General features: G+C 38.0%; 1 protein-coding gene across 1 annotated transcript in view; it reads right to left on the bottom strand.

Moving 5' to 3' along the window:
- LOC103107560 (uncharacterized) overlaps positions 1-12,516 on the bottom strand; it is a 90,533-nt gene extending 78,017 nt beyond the window's left edge. Inside the window, exon 1 of the mRNA XM_060197007.1 lies at positions 12,438-12,516. The gene's annotated coding sequence lies outside the window, so the exon portion shown is untranslated. The remainder of the gene's footprint in view (positions 1-12,437) is intronic.
- Between the last annotated feature and the right edge of the window lie 3,695 nt (positions 12,517-16,211).

Below are 16,211 nucleotides of genomic sequence, written 5' to 3'. Positions count from 1 at the left end.
TAAACATATACATTAATAATTAAGTCAAAAACTTAAAGAATTGCTAAATGTCAGTGTGGGCTACCTAAAAGAATATAAACCTTCTGAGCGCTGCAGAAATGCTTCCAATTGAAGGTCCACTTTTCTTGGACTTTACCAAATACTCACAGTACACTGGAGGAACAAGTAAGAAACAAAGAGGTTAAAGAAAACTACCAGATGGTTTCACTCCTGTGTGGAAGGTAGCCAGTTCAAGCATACAAACTTGCAAAAAACAAATAAAGTAACCAAACTGTCTCCCAGACTTCTGAGAACTACTGTGACTGGGGTGGCAAGAGTAAACCATTATTAAATTACTACTACTACTACTACTACTACTACTACTACTACTACTACTACTACCACCAATAATAATAATAATAATATGCAGTCTAGGGAGGCCAGAGGTTCACCAGGCTTTGGCATATGAATGACCCAGGTTCAAGTCCAGGTCCAAGTTCCAATTCATGAGACACACTATGGTATTGAAATAAACTCCACTGTCCTGGTATCTCTCCTGATTCTCTGTATGAAAAGCAATTCAGTGACAGTGAAATCATATGTGTGCTAGGTCTTGGCTCTTAAAAAAGCACATAGTCCTGGGAAAGGAATAGCCTTTCCTATAGAAGAATAAAACCCCTGTGGACTCTTCTTCCACTCCTAAAATCAAAGATTTTGAATTGTAGAAGTAGAGAAAATAAATACTGTTTCCTTAAGACATTATTGAAACCTTGTGTAGCTACAGGACTTAAATAGGAATTAAGGCTGGACTCCAAGGAAAGCACAAAACAAGTGCTGGGCCCAGGCCATTAAAGACTTATTCAGTTGGGTGATGACAACAGCATGAGAAGGTCTCACGACCATGACTAAGGATATATGTGCCTGCCTAGAATTAAGATTTAATTATAACAACAAAAACTACCTCAATACCACTATCACATGAGTGTGTGTGTGTGTGTGTGTGTGTGTGTGTGCGCGCGCGCGTGCATGTGTCCCCTCCACATACAAACACATCAATCAACTAAATTTGAATAGCAAGGAACAACAGTCTACTCGGTGGAAGAGAACAAAATGATGGAGACAGACCCTCTCTGAGACACATTTTAAAAGGAAGATCTAGAGCAGAGGGTGAAGCAGTTATCAGAAAAACCTTCTGGCAAACCAACCCCCAACCAAATCACAAGGCAATGCTGAAGGGTTTGAAAATGACTTTAAACAGAAGGTAACCATAGCAACAATAAAGTGCTAATAAAACTTGCCACCCAATGACCCAGTATCCCCATATAATAATCAGGAAGAGAAAAGGTTCTATGCCATCCTTGGGCATAAAAACTATTTATCTATACAAGATGTCCAAATGCCAACCAAAGATAAGAGGCATTTCATGAATTATATAAAAAACCAATATATTATTAAGGAATAAAGTAATAACTATACACAGTTTCAGATATAAAACAGATGTTGGAAGTAACAGACTAGGAATTAAAAATAACTACAATTACTCCTCACTAAGTGACCTATTTGTTTATTATATACTTGAAGTTATGACCAACTCTCTGAGTCACTATTGTCACTATTGTGGTGATGTACCAGAGCACTATAAATGGTAAACGACAGCACAGCAGCTTGGCTTCAAGAATCTCATCTCAAGGGGCCAGGCAGTGGTGCACCTGGCTAAGTGCACGTTACAATGCACAAGAATCCAGGTTCAAACCCCCAGCCCCCACTAGCAGGGTGAAAGTGTTACAAGTGGTGAAGCAGGGTTACAAGTGTTTCTTGTCTTCCTCTCTCCCTCTCTTATCTCCCCTCCCCTCTGTATTTCTCTCTGTCTCTATCCAATAAAGAAAGTAATTTTAAAATAATAATAATAAGAAGAATCTCCTCTCGAGTCACCTCTAACAGTCTCAGTCCCATTCCCATTGTGAGTCAGAGTACACTATCCTACTGTATTTTGCCTATATTTTTGTACATTGTTGTGCACTCCAGGATGCAATTTATTTCCTCCAGTTCTATTATAATACAGTAGAGACAATACACTGATAAACACATATTTTTAAATGTTAAAAATGATACAGAGGAAATATTAAACTAGCCAAAGATAACTGAAAAAAACTACTCGCACAAACATTTAGCATGAAATGTTAAGGGGTCACTCCTCAATTACTGGCAAATTCATTATCAAATGAGTTTCAGAAATGGAACCTGGTCACTAATTGAGATCTACCTGTATAAGGAAGGGGAGAGGTAAACAACAGTAATAGTCAGGTGGTAACTTCAGTAGAGACCACACCAAGAAATCAAAGAGAAAAGCTGGAAATGGGGGCTAGGTGGTAATACAGGACAAGGACTGGTGTAAGGATCTTGGTTCCCCACCTGCAGAGGGGTCACTTTGCAAGCAGTGAGGCAGGTCTACAGGTGTCTATCTTTCTCTCCCCCTCTGTCTTCCCTGCCTCTCTCCATTTCACTCTGTCCTATCCAGCAACAATGACAGCAATAACAATAAAAATAAAAATAACAATAATAAACAATAAGGACAACAAAAGGGAAAAAATGGCCTCCAGGAGCAGTGGATTCCTAGTGGAGGCACAGAGCCCCAGCTATAACCCTGGAGGCAAAATAATAATAATAATAATAATAATAAATAAAAAAGCTGGAAATGAAACTAATAACAACATAGGTGAATAGCTTTGGTGGAATCAGTAATGCACTTCATCTAACGAGAATAGAGTAAGTATAAATACACATCAAAAGAAATGAAGCACAAGGAAAAATGGATTAAAGTTAGCATAAGGAACAAGAAAAAGAAATCAAAGGACTACAGATTGGAAGGGAAGAAGTCAAACTCTCACTATTTGCAGATGATATTATAGTATACATAGAAAAGCCTAAAGAATCCAGAAGAAAGCTACTAGAAGTTATTAGGCTATATAGCAAGGTGTCAGGCTACGAAATCAATGTACAAAAGTCAGAGGCATTTCTTTATGCAAACACTAAATCCGAAGGATATCCAGAAATCACTCCATTCATTAATGCAGTAAAATCAATAAAATACCTAGGAATAAAGCTGACCAAAGAAGTGAAAGGCTTGTATACTGAAAACTATGAGTCACTATTCAAGTAAATAGAAACTGATGCCAAGAAATGGAAAGACATACCATGCTCATGGATTGGAAGAATTAATATCATCAAAATGAATATCCTCCCCAGAGCCATATACAAATTTAATGTGATACCCATCAAAGTTCCACCAAGCTTCTTTAAGAGAATAGAACAAAAATTACAATCATTTATCTGGAACCAAAAGACACCCAGATTTGCTAAAACAATCTTAAGGAAAAGATACAGAAATCGAGGCATCACACTCCCAGATCTCAATAAGGCCATCATCATCAAAACATCCTGGTAATGGAACAAAAAGAGACACACAGACCAGTGGAACAGAATTGAAAGCCCAGAACTAAACTCCCACACCTATGAACATCTAATCTTTCTAAGGGGACCCAAAGTATTAAATGGAGAAAGGAGGCTCTCTTCAACAAATGGTGCTTGGAAAATTCAGTTGACACATGCAGAAGAATGAAACTAAACTACTTTATATCATCAGAAACAAAAGTTAACTCCAAATGGATGAAGGACCTGGATATTAGAACAGAAACTATCAAATACTTAGAGGTAAACATTGGTAGAACACTTTCCCACCTAAACCTCAAGGACATCTTTGATGATACGAACCTAACTGCAAGGAAGACTAAAACAGAAACAAACCAATAGGACTGCATCAAATTGAAAAGATTCTGCACAGCCAAAGAAACTATCACACAGAGACCCCTCACAGAATGGGAGAAGATCTTCACATGCCATACATCAGACAAGAGAATAATCACCAAAATATACAAAGAAGTCAAAAACATCTTTGATGATACGAACCTAACTGCAAGGAAGACTAAAACAGAAACAAACCAATAGGACTGCATCAAATTGAAAAGATTCTGCACAGCCAAAGAAACTATCACACAGAGACCCCTCACAGAATGGGAGAAGATCTTCACATGCCATACATCAGACAAGAGAATAATCACCAAAATATACAAAGAAGTCAAAAACTATCACACAAACAAAGAGAGTCCTCACAGAATGGGAGGTCTTCACATACCATACATCAGACAAGACACTAATCACCAAAATATACAAAAAGCCCAGCAAACTTAGCAACAAAAAAGCAAATGACCCCATCCAAAATGGGCAGAGGATATGAACAGAACATTCACTACAGAGGAGATCCAAAAGGCTAACAAACAAATGAAAAAATAGTTCCAGGTCACTGATGTCAGAGAAATGCAAATAAAGACAGCATTGAGATATCACCTCACTCCTATGAGAATGTCATACAACAAAAAAGACAGCAGCAACAAATGCTGGAGAGGTTGTAGGGACAAAGGAACACTCTTACACTGCTGGTGGGAATGTAAATTGGTCCAACCTCTGTGGAAAGCAGTCTGGAGAATTCTCACAAGGCTAGACATGGACCTTCCATATACCCAATAATTCCTTTCCTAGAGATAGACGCCAAAGACTCCATAACACCTAACCAAAAAGATATGTGTACACCTATATTCATAGCAACACAATTCGTAATAGCTAAAGCATGGAAGCAACCCAGGTGCCCAACAACAGATTGATTAATGGCTGAGAAAGCTGTGGTATATATAAACAATGGAATACTACGCAGTTGTGAAGAAAAATGAACCTAATTCTCTGACCCATCTTGGATGGAGCTAGAAGGAATTATGTTAAGTGATCTAAGTCAGAAAGACAAAGACGGGGGTCGGGCGGTGGCGCAGTGGGTTAAGCGCATGTGGCGCAAAGCACAGGGACCGGCGTAAGGATCCCGGTTCGAGCCCCCGGCTCCCCACCTGCAGGGGAGTCGCTTCACAGGCGATGAAGCAGGTCTGCAGGTGTCTATCTTTCTCTCCCCCCTTCTCTGTCTTCCCCTCCTCTCTCCATTTCTCTCTGTCCTATCCAACAACGAATTGTGTCAACAAGGGCAATAATAATAACCACAACGAAGCTACAACAAGGGCAACAAAAGGGGGGAAAAAATGGCCTCCAGGAGCGGTGGATTCATGGTGCAGGCACCGAGCCAATAACCCTGGAGAAGGAAAAAAAAAAAAAAAACGAAAGACAAAGACAAGCATGGGATGATCCCACTCATAAACAGAAGTTGACAAAGAAGAACAGAAAGGTAAACTCAAAGCAGGATTTTACTGAATTTGGAGTAGGACACTGAAGTAAAAATCTCTGGGTTGAGGGCAAGGGTAGAAGTTTGGCTTCATTGGGGGTAGGGGGGAGGGAGTGGGGAAGATGGAATGAAACACAGTCTTTTGGTGGTGTGAATGGTGTTTATGTACACCCCTATTAATTTTAGTCATATAAATCACTATTTAATTAATATGAGAGGGGAAAAATTGATTAAATGACTCAAACTTTTTAATGCACAGTCCATAGGCTAAGTCACTGAAATGTTGATTCTCTTAAAGGCTTAGACCAGAGATAACAGAAACAAACAGTGGTGTTACTCTATAAGACACAGCTATATAAAAATAATGTCAAAGGACATAAATTATGGTGATGTTGTGTATGATACAGCAAATCCTAACAAAAGAATTTTTCAAAGCTAACCCAATTGCCAAATAATGTGATTATAGCAAAAAATATCTATTGTCTTTTTAAACCCTAAGACAGCAGGAACCTCCTGCTTCCTCTATAGAGCCTATATTTCCCCCGGTCCTGGAATCTCTAGGGTGGGGCTCACTTTCCTGCATGCTTCTCTCAATTCATACCAAATGATATTGCATCCATCAATCCCAACCTAACCAACGCAAGGAGTACAAACACAAGGAGTACTCAGCATGCTTCACTTCAAACTGTGTCCATCAGGCATGAATTGTCAACCCTTCACCCTCATTACCTTTCATAGTATTCTATAATCTATTCCAGGTGGTCCACTTCCTAATAAAGTCCCAAAACCTAAATATAGATCAGGTCCCATGAGATAGGACATATGTTCACATGTATCTATAAATTAGGGCAAAATATATACCTGAAAGCAAAAGTACACAACAGTCTGCAGTCAGTATATGTTCATAATGAAATAGTGTCTTCTTAGACTTAGATACTCTCCTCACTTATTACACTGCCCTCACACACACCAAAGCTAACCTTATCAAAGCAAGGACTGCAAAAGCTGAATAAGGACAAGAGACTGGCATACTTAAAGGATGATTCTTTAGTCACTATCAGGCCACCTCATCAGCTGGGGCCCTAGTCAGGGAGTCCTGAGATTCCCAAACAGACAAGATGGGCCTAGACCTCGAATAAATCCTTCTCCCCAATATTACCCGTCATCTCTATTAGGAACAACACAATAGACCACTTTGTGAGCCCCCATAGGACCTTGCCCTCAACGTGGATCAACAACAGTAGAGAATGTTCCATCCTCCGCAGGGAGGATGAACAACATACTCTATGCTTCACCCAAGGAGGAAGATAGTTCTTTAAATTGGGGCTTGGAACATTCCTACTCATCGTCACAGAATGTGAGCTCAGATCTACAGGGATGCAGAGGTCACATAGGCTCCTAAACTGAATATAGATCCCAGATCACATCAAATCGATGGGGTTTATAGTCAACAATATTTATATACCTTTCCCATATTTGGGAGCTACTGCCTTCCCTGATCCAGCTTTCTGGTCTTTTTTGCAGGCATGACATCATCTCTCCAGACAATAACTTGGATCCACCTGCATATCAGATTTCAGGCTCAGGGAAACAAAGAAAAAAAAAAAAAACACTAGTATAGCCACAGGCCCTTTGGAATATAACTAAAATATGCCTACTAGCTAGCAACAAAACAGAAAGCCCGGCTCCAACTCTTCATCTGCACTGCTCCAGCCTTTAGGTTCATGATTAGTCAACAATTTGTTTGGCTTTATATGTTAACTCTCTTTTCAGCCACCAGGTTCCAGATGCCAATGCCCCACTAGGGAAAGAAAGAGACAGGATGGGAGTATGGATCGACTTGTCAATGCCCATGTTCAATGTGGAAGCAATTACAGAAGCCAGACCTTCCACCTTCTGCACCCCATAATGACCCTGAGTCCATACTCCCAGAGGGATAAAGAATAGGAAAGCTATTGGGGGAGAGGATGAGATATGGAGTTCCAATGGTTGGGATTGTGTGAAGTTGTACCCTTATCCTATGGTTTTGTTATTGTTTCCTTTTTAAATAAAAAATAAAATAAATAGATAAATAAAACAAAAAGTATATATATATATATATATATATATATATATATATATATATATCTTAAAATACGCAGAAAACAAAAGTAAAATAACACCATAGTATGAGTGAGAAGTTGTGAGTATAATGTTGTATGGTCCGGATACTGTATGCAAAGTGTTATAACACAGACTAACTCTTTAAAGATGAGCACTAAAAATGGCTGGGCTACCAGTAAATTTTTTAAAGAAAATAGAACAAGTCATGGCCTAATACTAGCTAAAAAGCAAGTGATAAAAACATTCAGTTTAAAATAAGACCCCAAGTGAAAAAAACAAGCATAAATTAATAAAAACAAAAGACAAAATGATAAATTTTAGGACAGCCACCTAAATGATTACATAAAATGTAAGATCTTATATATGAATTAAAAATATCTGTTATGGCTGGGAGGATGGATTGACCTGTCAACAACCATATTCAGCGGGGAAGCAATTACAGAAGCCAGACCTTCAACCTTCAGCATCCCACAATGACCTTGGGTCCATACTCTCAAAGGGTTAAAAAATAGGAAAGCTATCAGGAGAGGGGATAGGATAAGGAGGTCTGGTTGTGGGAATTGTGCGAAGTTGTACCCCTCTTATCCTATGGTTTTTGTCGTTTCCTTTTTATAAATTAAAAATTAAAAAAAATTCTCTTATACTGAACAAGCAAGCTCAACATACTGTATACTATCTACAAGACACTCATTTTAGATATGAATATAAACCATAGATTATAACAAAAGATCAATAAGCATATATTGAGCAAACACTAAAGAAAAGATATACAGTACCTGTATTAACAGCACACATGATGCCAAAAAAAAATTATCAGAGTAAAATAGAAACACTAAATAAGTATAAATAACTCATTCTTCAAAAACACAAAATAGTCCAAAATGTTTATACACTTAACACAAGCTTAAAATTAAATTAGACAAATGCTAGCATAAATGAAAGCAGAAAACACTTTCATTGGCAATAGCATTACAAAAAGTAGTAATTAGGAATACATTTGATAAAATATATTAAATACATGTACTTTACAACCATAATTGAATATTGAAAGAAGTGCATGAGTATGGTTCGGTAATAGAATATACACTTCACAAGTACTATACTCTGGGTTTGGTACCCCAAATATATATATGTTGCTTGAATTTTGGAAGAAATAAGAGGAACCCTAAATGAAAACTAAATCACACAGTAATGAATTGGAAGACCATTATTGTTAAGGCAATACTTTTCTGGCCAATGGACTGTGTAAGACAGTTCTTTTCATATATATATATATATATTTATAACCTATGTCATATACAAATAAATGAAAAATATAATGGCCTTAAAGCAGTAAAATCATATATATACAAAGTGCCAGCTCTCTGGAGGAAAAATAGAAAGTTTAATTTTATAACATGGATGTTATAGCTTACCTACATTACTACTAGAATAAAAGAATTTCTGAGTATCTGAGACAGCTAAAGTCAGAGTAATACAGGTGTCAAGAAAAGAGATTAACAGTTTGGACTGTGGTGTAGTGGCACATCTGACTGAATGCTTTCCTAGCTTGTCAAGGTCTAACTTTTGGAACATGAAAATGGCAGGGAATGATAGTAGAGAAACTATAAATGTGGACTGAGGACACTTAAACGATTTTGAACATTGTTGGGTATAGAACGTACAGCCCATGAAACCATTCTGGTAATCAGGTCTCTGCTTTTGATGACAAATTAATAATACAATTGAGCACAAGCAAGCTACAGCATTTGGGGAAGAGATATGAAATAAGTAAAATAGTTATCTGGCTTTAATAGTCTTCTAAATATCAAAGAAAAGACATTAAAAATCTAGGGAAGTTAGAGGAGCCAGAAACAAGTGTTAGTCTCAACCACAATTCTCAGGCTTAACAGCCATTAAAAAGATGGAAACTATTTCTTAAGACTGGCTCACTTAACGATGGCCTTTTTTGGGCACTACCAGGCTACCCCATCACCCTATACAGAAAATCCTTGGATTTCTCTATAGATAATATGGGCCTAGACCTCTGATAGATTCCGTCTCTCTACCATCATTGGTCACACTCATTGGGAACATCATTATAAGTCCTTTTGTAGGCTTCTTCAGGACATGCCTTATTAATTAGCAATGGTAGGGATTGCCCCACTCTCCAAAGGGAGGCTGGGTCAGCCTAACCTGCTACTCAAGGAAGACTCTGAAATGAGTGCAGCCTAAAATGTTCCCAGCTGTGACTATGGACTGTGAGCTCAGTTAGATAGGGACTCAAAGGTTGTACAGGTTCCTGTGCTAAATATGAATGAATATGGGCCCAGGTTAGATCACTAACAGTTAATTGTGGTAAACAGTTAATTGGATTTATATATCTTCTTCAATCAACTCTCTGCCCTAACCCTGCTTCTGAGTTCTACTCTCAACTGACACCAATTTTCCAGACAATATTTCTGGTCTACTCCCATGTTAACCATCAAGCTCAAGCTAAAATTATTAAGACATAGGCTCCTAGGAACATTCCTGAGATAGACTTCCCAGCTCCCCTCTATCATAAGGCCCTTACTTTCATCTGCTTTAGTCCTATCTTATGGTTCCTGTTTATTAAACATTTTGTCCTGTTTTCTATATTACTGCATTTCAGCCATCAAGTTCTAGATACTACTATGATTCCAACCTGACATCCCTGGGCAGATGACATCACTAATGCTTCCTGGAACCTCACCTCTCCAGAGCCCTACCCCATCATGGAAAAATTAAAAAACATCTGGGGGTATGAATCTGCCTGCCAATGCCCATGTCCAGAGGAGAAGCAATTACAGAAATCAGAACTCCCACTTTCTGCAACTCAAAAAGAATTTTGGTCCATACTCACAGAGGGATAAATAATAAGGAAGTTTCCAATGGAGGGGAGTGGACACAGAACTCTGGTGGTGAGAACCGTATGGAACTACACCTCTATTACAATTATACCCCTTACAATCTTTTAAATCACTAATAAAAAATAAAACATAAAAAAAGAATTAGTCTCTTAGTTTTTCCTACCTCACTTCAAAACTATGCAGTTTTACGGAATTATTACTACTCTGGATTTGATGTTTTTTTATTGCCTCCTTTCTAATGCTAACACAATGGTTAGTAAGAGTTCTAATGCACTCAACTTTTGGGAGATAGTCATCTTTTCAAGCCAATTTTCATCTTCTCCCAACTCACCCTAACAACCTTTTCTTCTACCCCCTGCTCAACCAACACTTCCTTTCTGGAATAATTAAATGCCTACTAGTCACCAAATCTAACTTAATTTCACTTGTCTCTGCTACTATCTTTGCATTCACTTTACCCACCTAAAATAATACTCATTAATACCCATCAACTTATTATCCATTAAAAAATAAGTGCTGCTGGAGTCAAGTGGTGGTGTACCTGGTTGGGTACACACATTAAAATGTGCAAGGACCTGGGTTCAAGCCCCCAGTTCCTACCTATGGGGGGGAAGTGTCACAGGTGGTGAAACAGTGCTTCAAATATCTCTCTGTCTCCCTCGGCAACTCTGCCACCCCACTCAATTTCTCTCTGTCTTTATCCAAAATAAATAAATAAAGTTTTTTTTTTTAAGAAAGGATATCCTATTAAAAAATAAGCAAGAGAGGAAAGAAGGAAGAAAGGAAGAAAGGAAGAAAGGGAGGGAGGAAGGAAAGGAAAGGAAAGGAAAGGAAAGGAAAGGAAAGGAAAGGAAAGGAAAGGAAAGGAAAGGAAAGGAAAGGAAAGGAAAGGAAAGGAAAGGAAAGGAAAGGAAAGGAAAGGAGGGCAGGAAGGAAAATTGCTTATTCTTTAATGATAAGTTTAGGTAACACTTCTCTAAGTGTTCTTGAACTACCTCTACTCCCCACTACCCAGCAAACAACGGACCTCTCAATGGACCTTCCACATGTTCAGCATATTATTCTACTCTTCTTTATCTCCCTCAATTTATGTACAACAATAAGTGTTGTGGTATGTGGTCCTTTGATCCTTTTCCTTGCTCACCCACTCCCTTAGTAAGTAACATAAATAGCAACTTGGAATATAATGATAATATTTGTGTCTTCCAGGTACTTAACTCAAACGATACACCATCTTAAAACTGCAACTCTCATCTCTAAAGTTAACACTATATACTAATACCTCTCTCTACATTATTTTTGCTCCACAATACTCAGTCTTCTAACACAGCTGATATTTTATTTATAAATAAATTGTTGTCCATAAGTCTCATTTCTCAATTATACCTCAGTAAAGCTGGAAAAGAAATGCAGTAATAAATCAATGTCCATAAAGATAGTTGATTTTACTTTTTTTTTTTTTTTGATCACCAATATATTTGTGTCATTAAAACTGTCCAGCATTTAGGAGATAATCAGTAATTTTGTTACAAGGCATTTTTTTTTTTACAAACCAGCTTCCTAATGTGAGTTGACCTTTCCTAATTCTCGAAATACAATTTATATATGTAATTTATATAATTTGTATATGTGTGTGATTTTCATCAAATCCTCCTAAATTCTCATGTTACAAACTTCCAAATCTTCCTAGAAGAGGTAACCTAAAGTGCTATAAATCTCAACTGACAGTTTTTAGTTCCATTTTTGATTTGGGTAGCATGCAACTAAAAGAAATTTAATTTAATCTTTCTTCTTTTTACTAAGTAGTTGATTATATTTCTTTTAGTTGCAAGCTACCCAAGCAGAGAACTTCATAAAAGGTCATTAAATTAGGATTTGTAAAGATGTTTGCACACCGCCACCAAGTTCACTAGAAAACTGAAAGTGTCACCGTCTGGCTCTCTCACAGTGTTTACGCTGAAATAGATTCAACTCGACCTAAATGACTACTAGGACGACAGGCAAGTTGGGACCAAACTATCCAAGTGTGTTAGCGGTCTGGGGCAACGGTGGACTTCCTAACTGTGAACTGCAGCACTAGGCAGTGACCTCACACAGTTAGCTACATCACTGAGTAAACAGCCAGATTTCTTCATTCAGGATATTACCCACTGGGGATATTCCCATTGCAGATTTAAAAAAAAGTTTTGGGGTAGGGTGAGCTCTACCTGCTGCTACAGCAAGAAGGACCAGGCCTCAATGGGTTCCTTCTGAGGGATGAACTCCTTAAATGAGCAAGAGCAGAACCAGGCGCACCCACTTCCTCCACTGCCTCAAATCCACCAATAAGCTGTAGTCTTTCCCTCGTGCTGAGGGAGGAGCCATTGAGGGGTTTAGAAAATAACCGAAGTGTTCAGAATAAAAGCCTCCCCCACCCGCCTCAAACTAAAGTAGCAGAAAATAAGCGGTACTCTCAACCGCAGTTCTCAGCCCCCCTGTGATCGTGTGGATGTTGCTTTTAAAGAACATTTGGTAGGAAATAGAGGTCTGTGAGTTGCTACTTGAGATTATAGTATTCGAGTACTACAAAAGTCTGCACATGGGGCGGGGAGTTTTGAGGTGAAAGGGTACCAGAGACCGTTAGGCATTTCTGTACTAAGGCCAAAAGTATGGTGCCTTCTCACTGCAAGAAAAGTAAATCCTAATATTCAAATAGTTACTTCTCTTCCTCTCCCTCCTTTATCAAAATGATGTATGAAGAGCCTAAAGATTTATAACATAAACAAACAAGCTCTCTATTTTATTTTTTTATATAAAGACTGTATTTATTTATTTTTATTTTTATTTATTTATTTATTTATTTAAACCAGAGCACAGATCAGCTCTAGTTTATGGTGGTGCAGGGGATTGAACCTGGGACTCTGGGACCTCAGGCTTGACAGTCTGTTTGCATAACTATTATGCAATCTACCCCTGCCCCTATATTTATTTATTAATGAAAAAGATGAGAGAGAGAGAGAGAATGAACCAGACATCACACTGGTACATGTGCTGCTGGGGACTAAACTCAGAACCTCATGCTCAAGAGTCCAGTGCCTTAGCCACTGTGTCACCTCCGGGATCACAAGCTCTCTATTTCAACCTATCCTGCTACCTAAGACGTTGATTTCAATGAACCTAAAAGTTGGGGGTGTGAGTGTTCTGCAGCTACCTCTCACAGAGAAATGAGAATTGTACCCATACGTCAACAACTGTGCTGTAAACCACTAAGTCCCCAATACAGAGATAAAAAGGAAAAGAAAAAAAAAGTTTTTAAATGACATTGATTTCAACACGCTGACATCTTTTCTGGCTCTTAAATCATACTGAAAAATACACTTAGTTTGTTTTATCTTGATTTGTCGAGGTAAAATTTAGTTCTCAGCATCCTCACATTTGAATACATTAGCAACTCGCCTTTCTTTATGACTACATTTTACAGAATTAAAAATAAAACATTTTATCAAATCAGTAATTAGTACCTACATTAATGATTTCTGTCTGTTCACAAACTATCATATGTTCCTAACAAAGTCTCTTTTCCTCTGACATTACCAGTACTTTCACTTTTTAAAAATTTCTATTGTTTTCTTACTTCCCACTGCTAATTTTCGCCACAGCTTCTACCTGGATCCCAGTGCAATGTGTTTGCTGCTTACATCTCATCCTGGCACTTGTCTTTCCCATCATCCTAAAAGTAGCTTTTAATTGTCTCTGGTGTTTGATTAACTGTTTTCAGATGCCATTTATTCTTTAATTGTATTAATCCTTCATCTTACAGTAACTACATAAAAAGGAGAGTTTGAAGTAAAAGTTTCAGATCCCGCATCTTAGAAAGTGACATTGTACTGTTCTCAAAATTTTTTAAAGCTCTGTAGAAAGAGAACAAGGGAGTTGGGTGGTGGCGTAGCAGGTTAAGCACAGGTGGCAAAGCGCAAGGACCAGAGTAAGGACCCCGGTTCAAGTCCCTGGCTCCCCACCTGCAGGAGAGTCTCTTCACAAGTGGTGAAGCAGGTCTGCAGGTGTCTATCTTCTTCTCCCCCTCTGTCTTCCTCTACTCTCTCCATTTCTCTCTGTACTATCCAACAATGACAACATCAATAACAACAACAATAAAAACAAGGGCAACAAAAAAGGAATAAATAAATATTTTTTTAAAAAAGAGAATGGGATGAAAATATTCTCATTCTTCTAAAATGTATTTTCTTTATTTTTTTTTAGTGATTTAATAATGATTTACAAAATTGCAAGGTAGCAGAGGTATAATTCCATACAGTTCCCACCACCAGGGTTCCATATCCTATCCCCTCCATTAAAATTTATTCATTTATTATTTCTCCCTTGGGAGTATGGGGTGCCAAAGGTGGGAATTCTGACTTCTGTAATTGCTTCTCCTCTAGACATAGGCATTGGAAGGGTTGTCCATACCCCCAGACTGTTTCTATCTATCCTTAGAGGGGCAGGACTCTAGAGAGGTGAGACTTTGAGACACATTGGTAAGGTCGTCTGTCCAAGGAAGTAAGGTTGGAATCTTAGTAGTGTCTGCAACATAGTGGCTGAAAGGCAGTAATACAGAAAGCAGGACAAATAGTTTAGTAAACAGGAACCAAAAAGTAGGAATGGAGCAGATGAAATTAGGAGTCTTCATGTGGAAAGAAGCTAGGAAGTCTAGTTTAGTTAAGTCCCACAGGGCCCATTGCTTTATTAATTTTCCTGAGTTTGATAGCTACCATGTAGGTGGACTATAAATATCGTCTGGGGAGAAGGTGTCAGAGTTGAGAATAGGGCTAGAAGGCTGGATTAAGACAGAGTAGCTCCCAAATTGTTGAAGAAAGTATATAAATACTGCTTGCCTCACAGATTTGACCCAGGCCCCATATATATTCAAAAATAAATTTTAATGAAATGACACTGTTTTACAATACAATATGTTTTTTAATATTTTTATTTATTTATTATTGAATAGAAACAGAGAAATTGAGAGAGGGGAGAGGAAGATAAAGAGATAGAAAGCTACAGAAAGGCACCTGCAGCTCTGTTTTGCCACATATAATGGCTTCCCCCTTCAGGTGGGGACCAGAGGCTTGAACCCCAGTCCTTGAGCATTATAGTATGTGTGCTTAACCAGGTGTGCTATCACCTGGCCCCCTAATACTATGTTTTAACTGCACAGTCTTTGCACCTTTTGCCATGTAGGTCACCACGCTACCACTAAGGTACCACTACATGTCCGCCACAATTTATATGACTCCCACCACATTTTCCTTTACCTTCTGGCAATTTCTATTCTTCAGTTAGAATCCAAGGTTTGTTTTCAGTTGATTTTGGCTCTTCCCTTAGTCTGATTCTCATATCCCACATTTAAGGAAAATCATCTAATATTTTTCATTTCTTTCCTCATTTATTTTACTTAGCATGATCTCCTCTAGCATCTGTTCATGTCATTGCAAATAGCAAGAGTTTAACTTTTCCTCTTACAGTAGAGTAGGATTCTATGGTGTAGCTACCTCTCCTTCTTCCTTTCATCTGTCCTTGAGCACTTCAGTTGTTTACATATCTTGGCTATTGTGGATCGAAAACTTTAATGAACATAGGAATGAATATATCTATTCAAAGAGTATTTTGTCTTCTTTGAATAAATTGGTAGGAATTAAAGTGATGGTTCAAATGATTAATCTTTTTTATATATATTTTGTGAAATGTCTATACTATTTTCCATAGAGGCTGCATCAATTTATATTTCTGCCAACAGTATATCACAGCTCTTTTTCCTTCAGAACCTTGCCAACATTTATTACAAGGGGTGGAGAGTAAGGAGAGGGGGTATTGAGTTCAACTACGTTCACAAGTGTGGGATTAGATCTCATTTTGGTTTTGAGTTTCCTTTTTCAGATAAATAGTAATGAGTATCCATCTTTTCATATGCCTGTATGTCCTCTTTGGTGCAATGTCTACTCAACTAT

Source organism: Erinaceus europaeus, chromosome 9 (genome assembly GCF_950295315.1).
Source record: "Erinaceus europaeus chromosome 9, mEriEur2.1, whole genome shotgun sequence".
Classification (NCBI taxonomy): domain Eukaryota; kingdom Metazoa; phylum Chordata; class Mammalia; order Eulipotyphla; family Erinaceidae; genus Erinaceus; species Erinaceus europaeus.
The sequence above is the reverse complement of the archived record's forward strand: the minus strand, read 5'-3'. Positions and strand labels throughout refer to the sequence as shown.